Source organism: Limulus polyphemus, unplaced genomic scaffold (assembly GCF_000517525.1).
Source record: "Limulus polyphemus unplaced genomic scaffold, Limulus_polyphemus-2.1.2 Scaffold78, whole genome shotgun sequence".
Lineage (NCBI taxonomy): Eukaryota > Metazoa > Arthropoda > Merostomata > Xiphosura > Limulidae > Limulus > Limulus polyphemus.
This window is the reverse complement of record NW_013665688.1, coordinates 631648-650845: the sequence shown is the minus strand read 5'-3', so window position 1 is coordinate 650845 and position 19198 is coordinate 631648. Positions and strand designations below refer to the sequence as shown.

Here is a 19198-nt window from a genome sequence, read left to right as displayed (position 1 = left end):
CTTAACTATTAATTGATTTTATAAGGAATGATTAAATATAAAATTGAGTTGCCAGTTTTTGTGATGTCATATATCAGTGATTTGGTAAAATTAATGTCAGTGACAAAAACACTGTGTTTCAGTGTCTCTGATAATAAGAGACATTGTTTAATTTTTTAGCATGTTATTCATTGTAATATTTTGTGGCTGTTAGTGTGACAATAAATTAGCTTCACAAGAGGTGGAATTTGTGAAAAACTGTTAATAGATCAAACCAGCTCAAGAAACAACCAATGTTGATCTTGAACTCTGTTTTCTTAAATATTTTCAGACAACTTAAAATTTCTAGAATAGCTTATTAAAAAAATACAAAATAAATGTCAGAAGCGAAACATTGGATGATTATGATGTGCAATGTTTTACATTAGTTAAAGCTGTGAAAAAAAAAGGAAATGTCTAGCCTCTGACTAAGGTTGGATTATACAAACTTTATTTGGTTAAAATCTTTTTAGGGCCTGTTTTATTTATATTTTGTATTTGAATTAACCTTGTATCCATGAAATTAATTTTATTTTCAAAATATTTCAACTATAAATTAGTGAAATATCAGAACTTGTAAAAATATGTAAAAGAAGTATCTCAAATTCTTATTTTATGACCATTCTTATGGAAGTGTAACATTTCATCAGTATATACTATGAAAAAATGTTTTAAGTTTTTCAGTGCCTTTTAGATACACATTTATATAAATATATATCAAATATTTATTATCTAAAGTGCAAGAAACATATACAAGAATAAAACTACATCTCAATCATAAATGTGATCTATGAGAAAATGTGATTTTTACTGTAACTCAAATTAATATTGAATAAAATACTAAATCTTAGCTAATAGCCTTAATCCATCAATACATTTTGAAGCTTCATTCCTGTAGAAATAAGCACACAAACCATTCTGTTAGCTAGGATCTATTGTTCACTCGGGCTTTATCAAGGTATTTTCGGGAGATGAAATTTTAGCCCCCAATACCAGCGTCAATAGGCCAGCAAAATACACATTTTGTGTCATTTTTCTCAAATCGTACACTCTTCTGATACCCCTACATTTGGCCTTTTCTAAAATTTTGTAAATTAGGTGAAAAATACATCCTTAAAAGCATTCATTTTAAAGTTTAATGAGCTTTAAATAACAGATAATATAAAGCTTTAACATATCAGATATGTCATACTTGCCTCATAAAAAGTCTGTCTCCCCCCCCCCACCCACACACACACAAGTATAAACTAAGATCCAAGTATAAAATAGTACCATAGGTATGAAATATAAATAATTAAATAAAGTGAGTAATAATATTAATAAAGATTACAGAGTGTATTTCTTTTGTTTTTCTAAGTAAGGCAAATTTTCAGAAATAATTTTTACAGCAAAAATTTAATTGAATGAAGTAGATGTGATAGTTAATGTTACATCATTTGATTTAAAATGTATATTGTAAATGTGCCTGACATAGCATACACAACTGAAATTCATTTTCTTATAATAACATTACTAATATTTGTTAATGTGAAAAGTATGTACAGGTAAGAAAACAGATGAAATTTTTGTTTTGTTTTGAATAATGTTTGTTGCTTTTATAGAAAGAACATATGATAAAAACCTTGTCTAATATATCTGAACTTCAGAAATAAGGTAATTTCCTAGTGAATACTTTTGTTACCAGTAGGTGCCGCTGTTATCATTTTCACATTTCCTTTTGTAGCTTTGTAGTAGTAGTAGCTTTGATGTACTAAAAGTGAACTTATTTTCATGCACAAGTTTGTAGAAGAAGCAGAGAGGACTGAAAATCTCATTGTTATGTACATGAAGGGGGATACATGTTCATTTTTTGTAGTTGGCATCTTTGAAAAACTGTTAATACTGATGATCTGTGATTCCTTGAAAATATAAGTTTCAACTCAAGCAACCGAGTAATTCTACTAAACCAGATGTATTAATCTTTCCCAAAAATTCAGTTATTTCTGCATTTCAAACCTTTGTATTTTAACTTGTATTAATGAGATAACCTTTGTGTTTTCTGGTAATTTAGATTGCACTATCTAAATGGCTTATTTGGGATGGTTGTTTTTTTTTTATTTTTAAACTCTTCAATTTGGTTTCAGTGATGATTATAGATAATTTTTTATCTTTTGAAGTAAGCCACAATATAGATATTTGTGTAATAAGATGTTTGAGTTCCATAAGTGTAGACAAAAATAATTTACCCAAATCTAATATAGTTAATATGGCAGTTTCGTTAAGAAAGAATAACATGAATCATCAGTTTAGTAGTATTTAGTTAAAAATTTAGAAATTCAAAGTAATGGAAATGTAAAGGGTTTTATCATTATCATAGTATACATTTCCATAGTGGTATGAAATAATGCAAATACTGCTATTGCTATGGTGGTCTGACTTCACAAGTATATGTAATGTCTTTACTTGATCTGTGTTTCAGTTCTTGGTGACCTTGGGATACATATTGTTCATGTTTTATTATTTGTATTATTATTGTTATGTTTGTTGCTGTATAAATAAAGGTGCAGCTTAATTGCAGATCCAGAGTTCAGTGAAAGGTGAAAACATGGTATTAGTGAATATGGGTAATTTATTCATAGACTAAGTTTGTTATCAAATGAAGTTGTAGAAAATGTATTCGCATTTCTTGGAAAATTTAAAACAGCTCTTGTTATATCAGTGTTGTTGTTTTTTAACATTCTTTTCTTCTAAGTGAGGTCTTGTAATAATTAAATATTTTGTTCTTAATATTTTTTATCTTTGGTACAAATTTATGTAGATGTAAGAAAAATTATTGTTTATTGGTTAAAAATAATAACTCGCATAGAATATTTTGGTGTTTGTGTTCAATAAATATTCATTGTTCAACATGAATCATTGTATCCATAATACTAATACATATTTTGTACTAGCAGTATACTTGCAATTGAAAAATCATGAGAAGTATTTCAGATTTCCAGTCTTTTATATTATAATTATAAATAAATGTAGATGAATTTAATTATTTTCTGGCATATTAGATTATTAATACTTTGTAGTTAAAAACTACTCTCATAGAATGTTTCGTGTAAGGTGGGTATGTGATGCTTCCTTATAGTGCTTCTATGTTACCTTCGTGTATGTATTATAACCTTTGCAGAAGTTTTAATGGTTCTACATTCCTCCATATATGGAATGGAAGAGAGACTGACAAGGAAATCTGGGAGTTCACACCTTAGCTCCGCCTTCTCCCTAAGAGCCACCCATTCGTATTATCAATTGGATGGTAGAGTCTCTGTTTATCATAACTCCAGTCTTTGGTATACTGCAGCGTATCAGGAGTCTGTACATTTTTCTTTTATGAGTTGGAGGAGACTAGTTTTTTTTTTTCTTGTCAAAGTGCAGCCTGTGTTGGATATCTTTCCAGCCAGCTAGCTATCTCCCACTCAGAGGAAAGAGTTGAGATTTTTCTAATGCCTGCTAGGAATTTTTTATTCTGATTTAGGGAAGGTTTCTGAAGGAATAAGACTATACATGTGCGCATGCGACATAATTGCAAGAAGTGCTCAGTCAAGGAGCTTTGAAAGAGGTGACCTTGGGCTTTAGATGGTGGGGCATTTGGAAGAGGCACAGCTCCACACCTGTTTTTTTTTCCTCACCTTAACCCTTTCCTGTTCAGCAAATCTTTTATCGTTAAGGTAGGTTTTTCTTCATTGTACTTGCGTCTTTTACTTTGCTATTGCCTAGTAATGCAAGATGGACGCTCAGGCCTTATGCCGTTCATACACGAAGTGTTTGGGTGTTTCAGTGTTACCAGACACAAATCAGATTCTTGTATTTAAGGAGGACTCGCGGATAAACTTATTGTGTATATGTACGTGTTATAGTTGTTGGCGATTGCATCAAAATAACTGTACAAAGTATTCGTTTGATAAGCTTACATAACTTAAAGTTGTAAAAATTTAATTTTTATAGTTTGCGAAAAAAGTTATCCTGATAATTTATTATAGAGCTTTCAGGTTTAAGATTCTTAAAACTGAAAATAGATGTAACTTTTCAGTTTTTAATGTCTTAAAGTTGGGATTTGTAGCATGGGTTCATTTAGAATTATTCGTCGGAAAATTGTTTAATATTTTATCATTTCACGGTTTTATAATGTTGAAATTCGAGATCATATTAGAAAAGAAAAGGTAATAGTTTTGGTTGTATCATGAGTGGTAGGTTAGAGGTGAATAATGAAAAGTTTCAAGATGTCGGCCTTGGCCACCTCCTCAGTTCCCTCTTGATAGTTCTGTGGACCCTGTGCTAGAACTGGCTAGATACCGTCACAAGTGCTGATTGGTTCTTAGATATTTGAACTCGTGGCATTGTCCACTGCACATGTATGAACTAAATTTGTGAAGAGGAATGGTGTACTTGTGTCAGGCTGTTCTTTGAAATCTTGTGGTGGTACATGTGCCTTATAAGAAGTTTGTTGATAGTAATCTAGCATTAATCTTCATAGCTATATGTGTTTTTCACCTCGCATCGCTTATTCTTAAAGACAAACTTGATCAGTTTACAGAGATTATTGTACGAGTTCCAATCTTACAGAATTTCTCTGATAATGTTATCACATTTTAATTAGATTATTCAATTTAAGAATAATTTTTAGCATAGACCAGTTACGTTTCTATACTTGATATGCTTGTGTTGTTCGTGTGGTAAGCATTGCAGTTATATGTGATATTACTTATGGATGTGTAAGGATAGTTTTGCCGGTTGCAGTGCATGGATTGACAAAAGTGGGAAGTAATATGGTATTAAAAATTTGTTTTCAATAGAACTTGCTTTAAAATGTTTGGATAGTTTTCCGTCTCCAAACATTCCATTTCATTGCTTTCTCACTTAATAACTGTTGGTAAGTTCTGAATATTTTACTTTTCTTAAACTATAAGAGTAAAAATTGTTTTGAATATCGCATATGTGTGTTTTAATATTTGTTCATGTTTTCTATAACATGCAGTTTCACTAGGTAGAAGCACCGTGAAAAATTATGTATCAGCAAGGAATTGCATGAGTAGTTTTATTTTGGTTATTGTAAGTTTAATGTATCGAGTTGGAAAAGTGTATGAATTCTAAGTTAATTCGTTACTGGAAACTTGTAAAAATGGTTTTAGAAAGTGTTATGCTGTTACATTTTGTATATTACATATTTCTTCATGAAACCTTTTATTCAGTAAAACATTTCTGTTCATTCAAACCTTAATGTAGTCACTCCAACATTATTTTTTTTCTACAACAGTGTATAGAAAGCAGGTTTTAAGGCACATGCGCAAATGCAAATAGCACACTCGAAACTTGTGCCATTATGGGATACGTAATACAGCGGGCATTTCTACACAGAAAGCTGGTATCGGTCCGCCATTATCATTCTGTTGAGAAGAAAGTAAAGACAGCTGTGATTTTTGCCAGCACTAAAAACTGTTTATTTTTTACTTGCATTTTAACTTTCATTTTACTCTAGTTATTATTATATGACAAGATGACAGTTAGATACTGTAGGAATACTACAGTCATGTTACTCTGCTAAGTTGTGAATAACCGTACTTGTAATAAATTGTGCTGTGTTTGCTTTTGTTCTGGCATAGTAATTTGGTAAGTTTTAATGTCATTGTATATTTTCTATTTTGTTACAGTAACTTATCTTTGACAGTTAATGCCTCAGTTAAATTGTAATTAATACTTGGAAGTTTTTAGATTTGATTATAACAGATAAAAAAATCATATTTGTTGATAACTATAGTGATAGATAGATCTGAGATTTGTTTTTTTTTCAAAGCCAAAAAGAAGCATGTTTTATTGCGATATATTTCATACTAATTAATAGTATTCAAAAACTTGATAAATTATTTAAATAGTGCATAGACCTGTTTTGTTTATAATATGCCACCTACAAAGATGATTCCTTGTCAGTATTAAGTAATATATTTTTGGTCAAAATCTAAAAGTTATTTGATAAATTAAAAGTAGTTGAAACCTCTGTGTTAAACAAGAGAACACTTTATGGGATGTTGAATTGGCTCTCTCTCTCACTATATATATATATAAATAACTGGTATAAGTAAGCTGAAACTAAGCAGTTATTTTTATTTTACAGACTTTTTGCATTTAATATATATTAAATGCCATTAAAAAAGTAATACACTTAAAAGATAAATCAAATACATACATATAATTATGGGAAGTGAAGGGTATTTGAAGTCACCCCTTGATCTTCCAAAACTATAACCATAAACTAAATTTAGCACTTTACATTGATATATGTGTACCTATCCACAGATGTTTCAAATAATTTAACAGCATACATCACAGAATCAGGCAAGTTATTCAACAAATTTATCATTTTCACAGGTAAATAGTTTTGGGAAAAAAAACATTAATCTTAAGCTCACATAGCTTAAACTTTAAACCCGTGATATTCAAGTTTGAATTTCTGTCCCATTCATTTTACCACTCAAACAGGCAACCTTCAAACAATTTATTCAAGCTCCTCAAGATTTTTAAAACCTGTAATTTTTAGGCTCCAGATAAAACAAGATCAATTATTTTTGTCTGTCTTCACAGCCCAACTGTTTTAAACTTTTAGCCTGGTTTAATATTAGTAATCTGTAAGTATTCTATTATGTTCTTACCTTTATTGTAGTTCATGTTGCAATCCATTCTCATTCTATATTTATTAGTTAAATAATTGTGACTCATACTACAATGCATATTGTTTTGTGTTGATGAGATAAATAAGTGATTCATGTTATAATGCTATGTTAATGTGTACTGAATAGACAAATATTAGTGACTCACAGCACAATCCATTTAATGCCCTACTATTATTATAGTAAGGTGAACAAGGGCATGCACATCTTTGCTGTTAAATAACCGTAACTCATGCATCAGTGAAATGCTATTCTGTATTTATTATACAAATAGTGATGATTCATAACCACATTCTTCTGCTATTTCTTACTAATCAGACAAATATCCAGACTCATGCTAAAAAGCCATGTTACCTGTTAGACTAATATAAATTATGTGACAATATTACATGATTCTGTACTAATTTGACAAAAGAAAAACAGATTTATGTAACAGTGCCATGCTGGAAATTTATCTAATTTTTACCAAAAGAATCATGGCAACCTCTACTAATTCTACAAAATTCTTGCCAGTAGGTGCTGCTCTTCTGTAGTGAGTGGAGAAACATCTATGATCCTTACTTAAAAACCATACAATACTGTTAAGATTAGCTATACAAGATGGTGTTCATATAGTGATAACACAAATCATTGGTGCCCACAAGTTAGAATGTGAGCTGAAATGGAAGTGGGGTAATTTTTTTTTAATAACATAACTTGTTTGAGATAGAGAATGAATTATTTCTTTTGATACTCCCCAGCTCTTTGCATTTGCTAAATATGATTTGTGTCTATGCTTTTAACCTCTTAACTGTAGCTTGGAAAGACAGTTTACAAAAAAAAAAAAAAGATGATCCTTTCTAAGACCAGGGAGATTTGGCACCACTGAAACAAACATTTTTAATCATGCCTCAAAGCATTGCAATTACATAGAAATAAGATGATTTTATGCAGAATTGTTCTCTGTGATAATTAGACAAATAAATTTATTTATTGTTTCAAAATCATGTTATGCAATAATTATTTAATGAAATATTAATTAATATTGCCCTCATAATACTTATTCCATATTAAAATATTTTACTTAGAGCTACAAAATTGTTTTAGCTAAGGTAGTGTTCTAAAGGAAAAAGAATGTTTCATTTTAAACTTTATTATTTTTCTACATTGTTTATATTTTGTATCTTTGAAAGGAAACAAAGACATTCTTATCAACATTCAAAGCAAGAGTTATGTCTGGTTTCAAGTTCATTTTGTTTTTAGTGGTTTGAACTGCACCAGGATTCTCATGCTACCGACTAATCACCAGAAAGTAAAACTTGCTCAGAGTAGTTAGAGATGGTTTAGAGATTTTTTATTTATATTAAAGACCTCGTATTACCAATAAACTGAAAACTTTCTCAGAATATTAATAATTTTAACTTCATAATAAGTAAGAAACAAAAAAAAAGTGTTGGGTGATTATACAGGGGTATTGATCTCGGAAATTAATCTTATGAACATCTAACTAGGATATGTTTTGGTAATATTCTCAATTTTTGTTGAAGCTCTGACATGTTCAGTATTAGCTTTTTAATAGTATGAATCTTTGAGACAGAAATAAATAAGATTTGTTTTTTAACAAGAATTATGAAGGTTGCCAACATACCATATCAGTATACTGTGTACCATCTGGAAAAATATAATTGGATTATGGGGGTCATAAAAATTAATTACTGTTCATCTTCAGGATATTGTAATGTACTAATTTAAGTTGTTGTTTTTTTATTATTATTATTATGGTTTATACTCTATACCTTGCAAAAGTGCTCATAGTTATGAAAAAACAAAACATTTGACTTGGACTGCACCATACCAAGCACTTCTGAATTACAGACCTATTTTTGCAGGTCACTTTATAAGTGACACACACTGCTCAGCGTCAACTACACCATTAATCCAATAGGTTTGCGAGAGGCAGAATGTAGTTTAAATGCCCCTTGAATATAACCATGCTAGGCATTGGATAAATTATAAATCATTTGTAGAGTGAATTATAAATGGTTTGTTGAAAGTTGTGTTAGTTTCATTTTTTTAAAACATTTCCATTAAAAGAAATCATTGTGTTAATTTGTTCACAAGCTTTAAGTTACAGTAAAAGTTTTGTAAGAGTTTTTTAAAGAACATTTCACTTGCTACTTCAGTTCACTGTGGTTCATCTGGTTAGTAATGGAATAACTAGTGTTTTATTAATACCATCAGAACAAATTTATTGATTTGGTTTTTATCTGTTTTTTTATTTGTCCCCAGTTGGACAGCACACGAGTTTACTGATTTAAAATGATAAAATCCAGGATTTGATTCCCCAAATTGTACACAGCAATTAGTCTAATGTAGTTTTGCTCTAAAAACAAACATTATATTTTGCAGTTAATTTACTTATCAAGTATTGATATGTTTAAAATAAATTTTCAAAAAATTACTCCTTCTGGCTTTGTTTTTTTTTTATTTCAGTTACATGGTATACTACATAGGAACACTACATATTTATGAGTTTTCAAAAAATTACTCCTTCTGGCTTTGTTTTTTTATTTCAGTTACATGGTATACTACATAGGAACACTACATATTTATGAGTTAGATAATGGTCAGGAATATTAGTTAACTTCAAACAGTATCGGTTTGGCTGTGAAATAAATACTCTTATCAATGTAGAAATTTTTTAAGTTCTCAGGTAAGCGTGTGGAAAAGTGACGCTAACAACGGTTACTAGCATACTGAAGTACAAATTTTGTTCATTATTTCTCAGGTATCGGCCAAACTCACTCGTTTTCGTATCTGTAAAAAAAAATCTAGAAAAATGACATTCGTTGTCTGCCTTTTCTGTGGTTTGGATAAAATAAAGTTTTCAGTCGTTTTTTTGTTAATGAAAAGAAATGCAACAGCGCATTAAGAACACTACGCATACGTACAAAAGATAGATGTAAAGGTAAGGAAAATTACCCGTCAACCCCCTCATTCTCGTGATGAGCTACTCTTGCTGTCAACAGTGACCTATAAGAAATGTATGTGAGTAAAGACAAGTTTATCAATATCGCAAGTACGTAATAAATAGATGAACGTGACTGTTCAATCGTGCTAATTACTGAAAGGTAAAACTAAAATTAAAACTTCATGAAAATATAAATAACAATGTTACGTTCGTGAATTCGTTTTCTGTTGTTAGGTGAGGTTATAAGATACTCATTTTTTAGCATTAACTACAGTTTACTTCAATAAAAGTGTATTATAAATTTTTCAAGCTTTAACTTGTTCCATGTGGTTCACGTGTATAGGTTCTGTTCAAAGCACGTAAAGTGAATAAAATTAATCGGCAAATGTATTACTTGTAGTTTGATTTTAAAAAAAATCTAATTTCATTAATTCTGCCCTCACCAAACTTAAATACACTTAGAAGTTAATAAGCTAGTTTGTGAAATTTGTCACAATTTAAATATATGTCAGAGACGTTAAATTTACACGTTTCTTTGATGCATAGATTTTCACAGTCTTGTGTTTAATAACGCTTTGGAAATTTGCGGGTAGGTCAGCGGTAAGTTTACGGACTTACAACGCTAAATTCCGGTGTTATATTTCACGCGGTGGACAAAGCGCAGGTAGACCATTGTTTAGTCTTGCGCAAAAACAGCTGACTCGTTACATAAAGCGATTCCGAAAGCCTTTACGATTGTGTACGTCGTCAATTAACTAATATTATTTCATTTATCCGGGCTGTATCCATAGTCCGTATTTAAATAAAATTTAATAGAATGAAAATAATACCGTATCTTGTAAAAAAAACAACTTCCGTATGGTTCATGAACTCTCTTGAAAGCACTTAAGCTTAAAGTTACTCGGCAAGTGTACCACGTATGTTTTGATCTAAAACTTCTGAATAAATGTTCATAAAGTTTGTGTTCAGATCTGATTTAATTGGCCATATACAATTCTACTACCTTGAAAGAAAACTCGATAGTGTTTATATAATACATATTTGTAGTTATTTCCGTACGTTTCTTTTTATAGTACTTTTCAGCAGTTTTTAAATTGGATTTTGGACATGTAACTAAATTTATCTAGTAATTAATTTTTAATTTTGGAATCTTCATTTTTTTAAAAATCTGCCTGTAGCGTTCTCTGTCAAACGATTGCAAGGATAAATATAATTGTGTTAGTGAATACTACAAGATGCTGACACAGATTTAATTTAAACCTACCGTTTAGTGAAAGGAGGAGCTAGTAAATGTGATAAGAAAGCGTAACTCGAAGTTTCTAGCATATTCTTAACTTCTTTTAAATCGAAGAAACAAAATAGCCTACCAAAAGTTTCTGATGGTAGTACGAGGAAGTTTTAAGACACGAGAAATCCTGTCATTAAAAACTTTGGTTTACTTCTAACAATCGTCGGTATGTTATAGTTTTCTTTTTTGTGAATTTAGAACGATAAATTGCAAAGAAAAAAGCAGACTAAAGCAAGTATAGAAAGTATTTACGGATTTGATAAGCGTATTTTAGTACAGCCAGATATTTCACCGTACATGGTTTTGGTTTGTTTATCGTTAAGTTCCAAGAAGTTTTTTTTACACTTGGCCATTCTCAGTTGTCTGATAATTTAACGTTTTTTTTTTACACTTGGCCATTCTCAGTTGTCTGTGAATTTAACGTTTTTTTTACACTTGGCCATTCTCAGTTGTCTGTGAATTTAACGTTTTTTTTACACTTGGCCATTCTCAGTTGTCTGAGAATTTAACGTTTTTTTTTACACTTGGCCATTCTCAGTTGTCTGAGAATTTAACTTTACTCTTACCGTTCTTAAATGTAGTTCACACTTAGATATCCTTGTAAAAATTTTAATTCGTAGTTGTTGAATGATATCTAATTCACTCCATTTGGCACATAACTCCCAAAACCCGTAGGCTTTCTCAGCCTTGATTGTGTAATTAATATATATTGTATAATTTAAAGAGTCTTTGTACATTTTATCATTTTTCCTTGTTGGGTAATATTTGGGTCATACCCATTCTTGTTTAAGTTTCATGACAACCTTGTATACATCCTAATTTTTAGTTAGTGAGTATTATTTAGTTAGCAGCTTTTCACGACATTAAATTTTTATTACTTGGGTATATATATCTAAAACTTTACACTTCAAGGTTACAGTGTCCGTGTATGTAACATAACCGTCTGTTGCGTGTAATATTGCCTCGTTTTCTATTGATCTGTGGCGTCACTCTCACTAATTATTGGATGTAGACGTCATTTGTTAAGCAAACAACGATGCTAAGACTGACTAACTAATTTATGTCCAAGGAAAACTTGATGCGCCGTAGAATTACATAATTTACACAGATAAAACTGTTTTCGGAGAAATCCAAGAACCAGTCTTCTTCGTATGTAATGATTGTATTAATAGTGAAAGATTAAGCTCTGATTTCTCATGAAATACAGTTTGCGTAGCATAGCGGCACATGTATATCCGTATATATATGATGCTTCTAATTCTTGAAGTTCGATTTATAATAATGTATATCTAAGGCATGTTATGATAGCCGTATGTAGCAGGAAACGTTTTGTATTCAAATGTATGGTTTTAGTTACGCCTACAGTCACTGTAAGCCTAACTGCGCTATATTTTATATTTTTCAAATATCAACCATTCTTATATTAATAATTATCACTTAAAAGTCCGGAGTTAAGTAGAAAATGTTAAGTGCAGTTTTGAAAGAGTTAAAATGAATAAAATGCTATTATACAAACTAAAAGTTGTTTATGTAAGTATCAAAAATTATAGTAACACGGAAAGTTTATCGGAAGTTGTATAATTCTAAATTGAATTCTTGATATTCGTGGGCTGCGATAATTTCTGTGTTATTTTTTCACATAATTCCAGTAAAAACGATGCAAATTTACATTTGGTAAACAATTTTACCACAAACTAATATTGCATTATTAACGGAGAAATTACATAATAATAATAAAATACACGGAGCTATCGCATTGCTTTGTACCCTATGTATCCGAGTTTCAAAAAACCATGTATGTTAAATTAGTTGTATCGCGCTATACCTTTTGTTATATTGCATTTAAGAAAAGTGAGTTTACAGTTATAGTACTACCATGACTAGCAACTACAAAAATTTGATTTACGAAATCACAACTCTCAACAACATTTCATAGTGTGAGAAATTGAAACGTAAATCTCGGTAAATATGAAAAATTTCCTCTATCTCTATATATATCTTTCAAATGTTTGTTGAAAGTTTCATTATAAACGTTTTAAGGATGGCACATCACATATTTTAACACTTGTTAAATATTAACACGAGATATCTGTTATTGGACAGAAAGTACACTTAATGTAACGCAACGAATGCTGGAGTTTATTACTGTTAAAGGATTTAGAACGACCTGAATTTCAGAAAACATTGAATGATTCAACACCATTAAAGTAGTAGAACAACTACTACTTAACGCAAAAACCTCTTCGAAATATGCTTAACTAACTCATTAAGTTTCGGAACCAAACTCCCATCATCCGTAGTAGGTTGAATTTGTAAAAGGCTTACGTAAATACTGTCGAAATTGATAACAAATTTCTGATTCAGAATGGAAAAAAGAAGTTTGATAAATTGAAAGACAAATTAGTGCCTAATATCAAAATCGAGATTTTGTGTTCATGTTTTTGCCAGTATTAAAGATGTATATATTTATTGAAACATAATAAACTGTTCTTTTCTCCCCCCCCCCCTTCAGTGGCTCAGCGGTCTGTGGGTTTATGACGCTAAATACCGATACCGAGTTTCAATACCCGTGCTGGGCACAACATAGATAGCTAATTGTGTAGATTTGCGTTTAACGGGCTTATAATGCTAAAAATCGGATTTCGATAGCCGTGGTGGGCATAACACAGAGAGCCCATTTTGTAGCTTTCTACTCTACAACAAACAAGAAATTCTCTTTTATTACTTTTTATAATAGTCTTTCTTTTTGTGTGTGTGCTCTTGATTATCCAATCTTAAATTTAATTTTCGCGTATCAACGAAAAAAAAACAACAAAAGTTGATAAAGATCAACTACAGATGGCGTTAATTTACTAGTAATTGTTTTTCAACATAATTAACCATCTACTATTACATTCGCAAGTCCACAACGGATTTGGTGGTATAAGGAATGTTGTTTGAGGGTTTGGTAAAACGTTTAACTTACTAATTTCGACATTGCTGGTGATTTGTAATACCCAGATTTTTATACTTGCATTTATTTGTGTGTTGGCAATACTTGATTAGTACAACTAAAAAGTTCCTTGCTTCAATAAATTATTGATAATTTATGTTGTGTTTATTATTATTTGAATTAATGAATTCTTATGTTCTGACGTAAAGTTCTGATGTTATAAAGAACATTATGCAACTCACAAAAATTGTTAAAATCAAGTACTTTCAACGCTGTGTTGATGCTAATTCATTATTTTAAAACTTTTTTTCTTTGTGTGATTTTTTGATATATTTTTCTGAATATTCTTGTAATGCGGGAAAATCACAGTGTCAATGGCGCGATAAGAAAGGTAGTTAAATCACTGGCTCATTTTAACAGACTGTAATAAGTTTCCGAAGTTTAAGGTTTCGTAAGTACATATCAATATATTCATGTCATCAAACGATATAATTAATTAACTCGGAATATGTAAATAGTGCACATATGTCAAAAGCATAACGATTTTTTCCTAACGTAAAATATTCTTAGTAGAAATTACTTCAAATCTTCGTCTAACTGAGCAGTTCGTGTATTCTACATAAAACTTAAAATTTCTGTTAACTTGTTATTTCTTTATGAATCATTAATTTACTCCTGAACCATTTTCATCCGACTTTTTCCTGTTTATAAAATAAACTGTTGCCCCCTACATAGGAATTCCTCAGACTGCGTGGCACGTGCAACTTCCTGTCTCCAAGTTTTAATTGGCATTTGTCTCGACAAACAATACAATGAAGTAAGAACCAGAAATGTCTAGTTCTTTTTTATCGATTGTCTCGGCATTTAGACACCGGCCTTTCTTCCAGGGGGGTCGTCTGTGGTTTGGCATTTTCCTACCGGTGGTGTTCGTTTCACACTATCCATTGTTTATTTATTTTACCTTTAATATGCGTATGATTTAGATATCGGAGGATGAGACATATATATTTATATATTAAATCTGTGTAATTTTACTTATAGAAATTTGACGTCAATTTCTGAGCAGCTTTTTATAACACGAAGTTTGTTTAGCATTAGTCTATTAGAAATAATACACGTAATTTCTACATCTACGTCTTACATATTGCTGTATGTCTACAAGAAAGCTGAGAACTAACGTTCTTCAGTGATAACAGTTTACATCATAATTGACTTTTCTTGGTAAATATGTAATATGTGTTGGGAGGTAAGTGCTTAAAAAGTTGTTTTTAATAAAATGCCTCAGAAAAGGGCAAATTGCACTGATTTTATCATGCCTTTTTTGTTATTCTTCTGGTTTTGTTCTTGATCTCAATTGTAAAATATTTGAACGAAACTAAAAATAACGTATATTGTATAAAGTTCTAAAACTTTACAAAATAAACGTTTTAGGCCTAAACTCATAAATTATCGACACCCGTATTTTCTCGAGTAAAGTTAAAACTTCTTTTAGAATGGATAAACATCAAACTATGTATTTAAAAAGTTGTATTTATAAAAATGGATTTTACGTTAAGATATTAGTATCTTATAAAGGAATAATGCTAAGGTCTGTGTCTCTTCAATGTGAGGCAGTTTTATTTTATTTTTTTGCTTTTTTGTTGTTGTTAATTTTAACTAACTTTTGTTGAATTTTGAGTGCATACAGAAATGTACATTCGTAGTTTTCAAGCATGCTCCATAAATAAGTAATAAAATTATTATAATTTCTAAAATGTATCAGACCAAACTTATGTCTTTGTTAACATAACTCACAAACTTATGTTGGTAAAATTTATAAGAAAAGAATGATTTTTTTCTTTAATGTAATTTCACTCCTAATATTTTTGTAACAATGTATCAATTTTTATTTAACGTGCTCAACATTGTCATAACTCTTATCCAAAATGCTATTACTTGTAAGTTTATGGAACTGAATGTGTATAATATTAAGTAAAATTAATCACATTTATGCAAGATATATAGCTGCCTGATACACAAGAGCGTTTTACTCTTGTGTGTACTATCATAACGTTTTTAAAGCATATCCGAGACAGATTTAGCATTTCCATGACACGCGAACATAGAATCATTTGTTTGTTAAGCGTAAAGCTACACAATGGGCTATGTGTGCTGTGCCCACCACGGCATCGAAGCAGGATATTTGACGATATGAACACTCAAACTTATCGCCGAGCCTCTGGATGACAACACATACAAACATGAGAGCCCCCCAGTGGCACAGCGGTATGTCTGCGGACTTAAAACGCTAGAATCTGGGTTTCTATACCCGTGGTGGGCAGAGCACAGACAGCCCATTGTGTAGCTTTGTGCTTAATTACAAACAAACAAACAGTCATGAGAGAACGTACAATTCTTAGTAAACTTTAAAATAGACAAAGCTGTAACTATAATAATGTTTTTACATTTAACATTCAGAACTTATTTTTTGCAACCTATTTGTATAGCTTTTGGTGTGTTTGAATTTTTACTTCTTAGAAATGAATATGTGCTTGTAATTATGTCATTTTTATTTTAGAAAGATAAAATAAACTGGACGTTTGTTTGAAATATTCGAACATTTTATAACTAAATTATGGCTTTTCATATATACTGGAACGTTCGACTACCGCAAGCAGACTAGACTGAGAAACGAACAGGTGATTACGGACATTTTGATAAACCTTTGCCAAGTTTATCGACAACCCCATCCCTTCGTGCGAGAATACACTGTTCAGGAAAGGCTTATACTTGCAGCCATTTTCTGTATGCATCTTACCAGTGATATGCGCTCAGTTGGAGTACCTGAGGAGGTTTTTTTTGCATTGAATCACCCATAATTTGTCCCTTCATCTTCCACGACACTAATTGCCAAAACTTCATTGTATCTGTCCCATTTTAGTGAATTATTTAGTAACATAATACATTTAATGCTGTAATTGTTCAAAGGCATGCCTCTTTAAAAAAAACTTAATATTTTGTCACGTAGTAAATATATATATATTAATTCCATTAATGTATATATAAACACTTAAACTATATATAATATTCTTTGACGTCACTGCCAACACTCTTTTATCACAAATCTGGTGTTTGAGTGGTTGCAGCACGAGTTTAAGCTAAAAATAACACAACCATTGTGAGCTAACAAAACAGAACACAATTTGTATAAAATAATAAAAATGTGACATCAAAATACAACAATATATTTAAATAAACACTATTCTGAATTGAAAATCACACGTCGTTTGTGTTGTAATAAAGCAAACTTCTGTGTTTATATCTCTACAACAATTAATATTTGGGGCACAGGATTTGTGTCGTGAAATAACACAACGTTTGTGTTAATTCACAATATAACTTTTTGTGTGTGTTTTACTTTTTTCCCACATGTAGAGTTTAAATAAAACAAAGGTTATATATCACAGTATAATTAAAAAACTACATTATTTACATGGGATTTGTATCATCACAATTTGATGTGTGTGTTAATTACCCATCGGTATAAGTTACCTGGTTTGATACGGTAGAATATGATCCACTTTACAATTTAACCTTTAACAATAATTAAATACATTTTTCGAAAACAAGCCAAATAGATTTATTAACCTTCAAACTACCAACTTGTTTGTATAAAGTTCACTACCGGTGAGGTCTACATATTACACCATAGTGAGTAATTTTGTGGTTTTGATTATTACAACGCATTGAAAAGAACTGACCAAACACAATATGATGAAATTACTTATTTTCCATGTAAGATACTGGGAAACACCAATAGAATTAATCGAAACTCATGTTATAGACCCTGCAACCATCAAAGTCATGGACATACAAAGCAATTGACTGTTAAGATTCAAAAACGAACAAAAAGCTGATAAGCTAATGTTATTCTACGAATAATTTCCATAAAGATCAGTGTCATGCATCATGTGAGAGATGATCAGTATTAGCTATTAATAATGAATTAAGAAAACTTCAGAATGTACATGTGAAACGCTGAAGATGATATGAATTTTGGAAATACACAAACTTGAAAATACAAAGACGAGTAACATATTCACAAATACACTAAAAAAGTGGAACATTTTTTTTCCCCCTTTTAAATGCGCATTTTTATTCATTTTTTAATATTTTTTACCGAAAACGAACTCCTCCCCTATTTCATGTTACCCAATGATTCAGCGGTAATTTTACAGACTTACAACGTTAAAATCGTAGATTTGATCCCCGCGGTGCACAGAACGCCTATAGCCCATTGTTTAGGTTTGTGCTAAAACATCCATACAAACAAACATACTTCATACTGTCCGGTTTTATACATCAAAACAGTGAGCCTATTTAAAAATTAGCCTGGAATATGCAGTTTGGAACCAAAATACTTATAAATATTTCAGGAAAAACTTGAAGTTTGTTTTTTGAAATATGCTTATTTATTTTTTACCGAATATAAGCGTACTCACGCTATTTCATGTGTTTTAGGTTCATTTCACAATAGATTAGAATAGTGAACTTAATTATAATTGGTCTGGTATATGCAGTTTAAATATATTTGGAAACTTTTAATTCTACATTCGTCTATTTTGAAAACTTGATTCTAGACATGATTATTATTGATGTTTCTGCTCAATATTTTCATTTTGTGACGTAACCACCTCACTGGTTTTAAGACTGACAGATTTGTAGTCAAAAAGGCGTGTCCTTATTAGAGTGCGTGCGCCTTATTGGTCACTTCTGACACAGTGCGAGTGTGACGGCTTGTTTACGTCTTGGTGCTGCCGGGAACAACGATTGGTTGTGGTGTCCTGCTGCGGCTTCCCACAGTGCGTTCCGTGACATCACTGTAGATCTAACATTAAACTACACAGTTTAATCTTTATCGATCTTGTGAGATTTCAGCTCAAGTAACATAAACCACTTGAATTTCAATTCTGTTGAACAACTTTGACTAGAAACTTGTGTAAGATAAAATTTCAATCAAAAACTTACTGATTATTTGGCCTGTACATCATTCAGGATTCGGATTAATTTGATAGACTTATTTGAAATAGCGTACATGTATACGTTGTTAATGTAAAGGTATTACTTGTACATATTGATATACAGGTGTGACTTGAAGAGATATGTATTGTGTAGGAGATTTTTTTTCACAATATCTTTACGTACCATATATTTGTTCACGAACCATAAAAATTTAAACTTTATTTTGATAATATTACAAACACACACACACACACACATACATACATACATACATACATACATACATACATACATATATATATATATATATATATATATAT

The 19198-nt window shown here is 30.7% G+C and overlaps 1 long non-coding RNA gene across 1 annotated transcript in view; it reads left to right on the top strand.

The window, feature by feature from the left end:
• Nucleotides 1-3369: 3369 nt before the first annotated feature.
• LOC111087860 overlaps nt 3370-19198 on the top strand; it is a 63384-nt gene continuing 47555 nt past the window's right edge. Inside the window, exon 1 of the long non-coding RNA XR_002612485.1 lies at nt 3370-3713. This is a non-coding gene — a long non-coding RNA (uncharacterized LOC111087860). The remainder of the gene's footprint in view (nt 3714-19198) is intronic.